Here is a 7,261-nt window from a genome sequence, read left to right as displayed (position 1 = left end):
GTTTTAATTCAAACTAGTTTATTAAGGAATGCTATATTTCAGCAATTTGTCTTCAATGAGCTATGATTACTTCAGCCCAAACACACTAAATGTTCCCTGTGATTTAACCTGGGAAAATAATCACAATTAATCTGAGTCCTGCTATGCCTGATTGAGTGAGACTTATTCTCCTGACATAGAATATTATATTATAACTATATTCTAAATGACCATTCTTTACTCATGTAGTTTGGAGTTAAGGCAGGAGAATTATATATAACTTAAATGTTATTACAAGTGCTCAATTGGGCAGCACATATACTAAAATTGCGACAATACAGTGAAGATTAGAATGGCCCCTGCACAAGGATGACCCACAAATTTGTGAAGTATTCCATAATTTTTGAGGTATTAGAACCTGCAGTGTCTTGTGTTCATGTGCAGGAATTGACATACTATTGGGTTTTGCCATACTTTGCAGCATGGGTGTGGTGAGCTTGGTGATTTTGGAGAGACTGAATTGTTGGAGGTTGAGTTTTGCTTTCCAAAGTTGTGGTAGTGCTCTGGTGTTGTAAGGAAAACTTGAAGATTGTAATTGAACTGTCAGTATTTCATTGTCAGCAGTTTGCAGTTAGAACACAGGTTCAGGATTCTAATTCACACATATTTATAATTAAGAAAAAGTCAAGCAGGTGGAGATTGTTGCAGCGTTTGCTAAGTGTTAATGAGACTATGGAACTTCAAGAGGCACTACAGTCTGGCTTCCCTACGCTAGCTTCCATTCCAGGAAATGCATATAGAATTATTATGGATTTGGAGGATTGTTTTGTACTGTTCTTTTGCATCTTGATGATTGTAAAATGTTTGGCTCTGGTGTGCTTGCTTTTAATTTAAAAGAGGTCATGTAGTGGTATCCTTTAAAGTTTTGCCTCAAGGAATGTCTAATAGCCCTGCATTATGTTAAAAAAATGTTGCTGCTTCAGGACAAGAAGTTAGGACTTTAAATCACTCGGTGTATATTATTCATTATATGGATTGACATTTTATTTGCTAATTTCTCTGAAGGGGTTTTACTAGGAGCCTTTCCTTCTACACAATGAGCATGAAAAATTTGGGGAGTGGTTGTTGGTCCAGAAAAGATTCAAAGACAATAGGTTTTTCAATATTTGGAACATCATTTACATCTTATATAAATTGTGGCATAGAAAATTCAATTAAGAAAAGATAATTTATTTATTTTAAATGATTTTCATAAGTTGTTGGGACATATTAATTGACTAAGACCTCATGTTAAGCTTACCACAGGAGGACTCTTAAGGGGTTGCAAATTCTAATTCATCTTGACAATCAACTGATGAGTAGCAAATAGCTTTGAAGAAAGTAGAGGAAGTTATTAGTCAACAACAGATATATTAAATAGACTACCATCAATTGTTGGCTGTTTGCACATATAGCAGTCCTTTGGCAAAAGGGACTATTAGGGACTATTAATGTGGATTAATTTTTCTTCATCTCTAAAGAAAGATTTAACTCCCTATTATGGAGCTGTTTCTGTGTTAATACATAATTGTGTGATAGAATCATGAAAGTATTTTGGGAAAGAACCAGATGAAATATTAATTCCTTATTCCAAACAGAAGTTAAATTGTTTATTGCAGAATACTGATATTTGGTCTATTGCATGTGTAAACTTTTCAGGCAAAATTATTATTATCCAAAAGAGAAATTGTTGCAATTTGCCTGTATGCATGCTTTTGTACTTACTGTAAAATTATGCGTGCAGCCCATAAAATTATGATTACTGTAGTTACAGATGGCTCATCTAATGGGCAGGAGCATATGTAATTGTATCACATGTTCATTCTGAGATTTTTCCCACTTTTCACAAATAATTGGATTATGTGCTATAGCCACTGTTTTTGAATTGTTGAAAGATCAAGCTTTCAGTTTGTATACTGATAGCCAATATATAACTTATGGTTTGCAACTGCTTGAAATTTTTCCTTTTTTGGAGACTGCAAATTCTCAAACTTTGCAATTATTTATGCAAATATAATTCAACTTAAGAATTTGCTATTCTTAACTTTATAGGGCAGTTAAGAGTTCATATGGGATTGCCTGGACCCCTTAGGGAAATACCACAGAAGCTTTGTATACCAGGCATATTAAAGGCCTTAGACAGGATCAATTATTCAAACAATCTCATTTTTACATCATCAATATAGTAATAGCTTCAGACAATAAATTAGTCTATAGAACAAATTCTAGAGAATGTACATGTGAAATTGTCAAGATTTGAACTGAATGTCCTTAGTTTTCTTCCTCTACCACGTAATGGTGTTAATCCTCAATGACTTATAACTAATCAATTATGGCAAATGGATGTTACTCATATTTCTGATTTTGGAAAATTAAAATATGTACATGTGACTCCTGACACCTTTTTATGCTTTCTAGTTGCAACTGCTTTAACAGAATAAGCAACTAAAAATGTAATTAGTCATTGCCTAAAAATTTTATTTTGCTTGGTGCTGAAAATATGATTAAACAAAAAATGAAACTGGCTATTGCAGTCAAGCATTTGGGATGCTTTGTCGACACATATTACTGCAATTCCTTACAATCCTCTAGAACAAGTAATTGTGAAACAGGTATTGTGGAAATTTAAAACAATATTTCATAAAATAAAACAGAGGGAGTTATATCCCATACACCACCAATTTATTTAAATCATACACTTTTTATTTTAAAAATTTAAATTTCAATTCCAAAGAACTCTCTGCAGAGTATTCAGAGCACTCTGCAACTTGGCATACGTCTGCCTAGGTGAAATGGAAAGATACACTTATTGGCATGTGGCATGATCCAAATAAGATAATTAATGTGAGGATACAAAGAATAATGGCATTACTGCTTAGTGGAGAGAAGATGAAGTGCTTAGGGGCTCTTAGAATCTACATTAGGTATTCTCCTTCAGAGTTCTTACAGTTTGAGGCCCCCAACAAAAACTTTTCTTTCTGCCCATTCTTGCATCAGATCTTGTCCACACAATTTTATGAAATATAAAATATAAAAGATTAATTCATTTTTCCAGGCCAAGGCATCCTCTGCCATATTTGAGAAGCAGTCCCTATATCTGAGACCTAAAAGGGTTTCTTCATTCTTACGCAGTTAGTACCCTCCAGAACATTTGCTCCCCTTTATACACATGTCTCTCCCTAACAATTAAAATATTATGCCTAATCTGAGTCTTAGTACAGCTAAAGTCACCAATCCAGAAGAATAGCATAGATATCAAAATTTGCATAAGCAATGCAAGCAGTTGTGAAATTCTTTCCCCAGACTGAAAATAGAATATAATTTCTACTGATGTCATGATAGAGTGACCTGTATAATTCGATTCCATAACTCTTGGATGAACAGCTAACATGTTAAGACTTCTAACCCTACCTGCTTCTTCCTATGCCTTATGGATCCTGATGGAAAGGGGCAAAATGTATGAATTTGTAAAATTTGGATATTTTATGTAGAGTTTAAAAAAAACTATTTCTTCCTTAATAAACAGGTTCATTGCTAAAAGTACACACAGCAAAATGTCCCCATTTTGATTCTGATGATTTCCTAGAAATGGTCAACAAAGCATTGGAGAGAGGCCTATACTTGAGTTTCCAAACCAGTTAAAAGCTTGCCAAGTAAACCAAATAAAGAACAACACTTGATAACCTAATGGCTTCCTCCTTCTCCTCCTCCTCTTCCTCCTCTTCCTCTTCTTCCTCCTCTTCCTCCTCTTCTTCCTCCTCCTTGCTTTCCCCTTCCTCCTTCTCCTATATCTGGTCTATAATGTGGATGCATTTTAAAAATATTATGAGGATTTTACATTTTTATATTTCTTTAATGGAACTAATTTTTGGTTGTTTATTATTATTTTTAACTTTTGAGATGGATAGCTACAAAATTAGCATTATAAGTTAAAGAGGCCACATGAATCCAGGCTCCTATGTTGTATTGCTATTCAGGAATAGTAGTTACTCTTGTGGCTACTAGGATGCTGTGATGCTCTGTAAGAGAATCCACACCACATCCTTCTGACTTGGATTCTCAACTTAGTATGATTTTGTTTTCTACTTCAACACATTTTCTTAAAATTTCATGATTGAACTTTTTAAATAACTGGTTGATAGTCCATTTTGTAAAGGTAGCTTATTTTCTTTATAATATTCTTCTGTTGAGGTAAATTTAGACTGTTTTTATTTTTTATATTATGAATAAAAACATAATGAATATGGTTGAGCAAGCTTCTAAAGTAAAAACTAATGATTCTTTGTGTTTCCTTGTTGTCTGTTGTTATGTTTCCCTTCCCATTTCAGATATTGTTTATTTGTATCCTGTCTCTGAATCTGTAAGGTACTTTAAGCATTTGTCTCATTGACTTTGTGAGAGAACAAGCTTTGTTTACTGATTAACTATATTGTTCACTTTGCTTCTAATAGATTGATTTTACCTGATTTTATTATTTCCTGTTTTGTACTCCTCTTGGGTGTGTTTGCTTTTCTTCTATAGTTCAGATATTCCTTTAAATGTGAGTATGAAAAGCATATACTTTCTTTATGGAGACAGTATAATGAAATTTTCTCTTACCAGTTCAAGTTTAGATATGTTCTGCATTTTTTCATTGAATTCCAGAAAGTTTTTCATTGTTTCTTCATTTCTTTTTGTTATTATTGCTGTTATTCTTTATTCTTTCCTTCCCCAGAGATTAATGAGTAGATAGTTATTAAGATTCCATGAGTTCCTAGGTTTTCTAGTGTTTCTGTTGTTAAAGTTCAGTCTTAATCCATGGTGCTCTGATAAGATACAAGTTTTATTTCAGTTTCCTTGTATGTGTTGAATCTTGTTTTGTGTTCAACTATGTGGTCAATTTTGGAGAAGGTGACATGAGGAGATGAGAAGAAGATATATTCTTACTATTTGGGTGAAACATTCTGTAGATAACTGATAAGTCAATTTTAATCACAATGTTGTTTAACTTCATTAATCTGTGTTTAGCTTTGTTTGGATTACCTGCCAGTTGATGAGAGTGGAGTGTTGAAGTGTCTAACTATTAATGTGTGGAGGTTGATGTATGGTTTAAGTTTTAGTAGTCTTTCTTTTACAAATGCCCCTGCCCTTGGGTTTGGGGCATAGATATTCAGAATTATGACATCATCTTTGTATGCTTTTAATTTGCTGAGTATGAAATGTCATAACATGTCTCTTTTGATTACTTTCATTTGAAAGTATATTTTATTAGATATTAGAATGGCTACATAAGCTTACTTCTTGGATATGTATGCTTGGACAATGTTATTTCCTGGTTTTACTCTGAGGTAACCTTTGTGTTTACTGTTGAGGTGTGTTTTCTGTACACACTAGAAGTATAGAATCTATATTTACCTCTATTCTGTTAGTTTTTGTTGCTTTCTTGTGGAGTTGAGTCAATTGACGTTGAGGGATATTAATGACCATTGATTTTACATTCTTTTTATTTTCATATTAGTAAAGTTAGTGTGTGTGTGTTTGTGTGTGTGTGTGAGTGTGTGTGTGTGTGTGTGTGTCTTCTTTAATTTTTGTTGCTGTGGAAGTACTGTTTTTGTTTGTTTTGTTGGTTGTTTTTGTTTTCTTGGATATAGTTACCCTCCTTGGGTTTGCATTTTTCTTCTAGTATTTTCTACTGGGCTCAATTTGTGGATATTTAAAATTGCCTTTCTCTTGAAATACTGTGTTTTTTCAGACTATGCTGATTGAGAATTTTTGTGGGTTTGTATTCCAGGTTGCATCTGTGCTTTTTAGAGGTTGCAAGATAACTGTTCGGGTCTTGCTATATTTTTATAATCTCTCCTAAATACTTCAGTGTAGTTTTGAAAGATCTGCCTTTGTATATTACCTGGATTTTCCCATTTGCATCTTTTAATATTCTGTTTGTTTTGTAGATTTTGTGTTTTCAATATTAAGTGGCAGGATGATTTTCTTTTCTGGTCCAGTCTTATTAGTGTTCTATGAGCTACTTGTATGTTTATAGGCATCTCTTTCTTAGGTTTGGAATCTTTTCTTCTGTGATCTGTGGAGAGTGTTTTCTGGGCCTTGTATGTGGGACTCTTCCTTCTTCTAATCCTTTTATTCTTAGGTTAGGTCTTTTCATGCTATCCCAACCCAATTTCATGTTTTGTGTCAGGGATTTTTAATTTTGACAATTCTTTGATTGATGTATCACTTACTTCTGTTTTACCTTCTATGAATGAAATTCTTTTACAGTTAGAGGTATTTATATTTGTTATTTTTGTGCCCATCCATAAGTTTTCCCTCTTTAGGATTTTCTAAGTTTTTTTCTGTTTGGTATTTTTTGTTTGTTTTTGTTTTTATTTTGTTTTTTTTGTTTTTTTTTTTTTTTTTTGTATTTTTCCTTCTATTTCAACTTCCATTTTTTTCTTTTAGTTTTTTCCCTATTTTAGTTTCCTTTTTTTTGAGACAGGGTTTCTGGCTACCCTGCAACTCACTCTGTAGACCAGGCCAGCCTAGAACTCAGAAATCTGCCTGCCTCTGCCCCCCAAGTGCGTCACCACCACCCAGCAAATGTGCTTCATTTTTTGGTTTCAACTTTCTTGTCTCAACACATATTTATTTCCTTCATCTGTATATTTTTCAATATATTTTAAGGGATTTATGTATCTCCTCTTTAAATACATTTTTGTCTATATTTTCCTATATTTCATTAATGGATTTATTCATTCTTTATTTAAAGGCCTGTATGATATTCATAAGATTATATTTAAGGTCATATTCTTGTTTTTCTGTTTTATTAGGTTATCAAGAGCTTGCTATAAGCATAGTAGAACAGCGATGCTCTGAGGGTATCATATTGCCATGGCTTGAATTGATTGTCTGCTTTCCTGGGCCTTTAAAAATCTGATTGTTCCTGGATTTTCCTGATGCAGCAGTTATTGAGAGTAGGCTTGACTTCAATGATCCGCAGGTAGATGTTTAGTGGCTATGAGTGGGCTACACAAAAAAAGTCCAGAGTATGCTGCATGTTTCCCAAAAGTTTGGTGTACCCCCGCAAACAGGACATGAAGGAGAAGGGGGGGAACAGTGGAAAGTTGGCTGGAGAGCAGGTTGCTCTGGGCAGCTTTGCTTGCTGCAGAGTACTAATCAAGAAGGGAAAATAGGTGCAGGAGGAGATCTGACCTCTATGGTTTTATATATGTAGGTTGGGTAAAGGAAGACAGAGAGGTGTCTGATCAATGAA

General features: G+C 33.7%; 1 non-coding gene across 1 annotated transcript; it reads left to right on the top strand.

Annotated features, from left to right (window-relative positions):
- Nucleotides 1-276: 276 nt before the first annotated feature.
- Nucleotides 277-383, top strand: LOC127683815 (U6 spliceosomal RNA). Its single transcript, XR_007977617.1, has one exon. It is a non-coding gene; the product is annotated as a U6 spliceosomal RNA (small nuclear RNA).
- Nucleotides 384-7,261: the final 6,878 nt, after the last annotated feature.

Source organism: Apodemus sylvaticus, chromosome 4 (genome assembly GCF_947179515.1).
Source record: "Apodemus sylvaticus chromosome 4, mApoSyl1.1, whole genome shotgun sequence".
Lineage (NCBI taxonomy): Eukaryota > Metazoa > Chordata > Mammalia > Rodentia > Muridae > Apodemus > Apodemus sylvaticus.
This window is presented reverse-complemented; position numbering and strand designations above follow the sequence as displayed.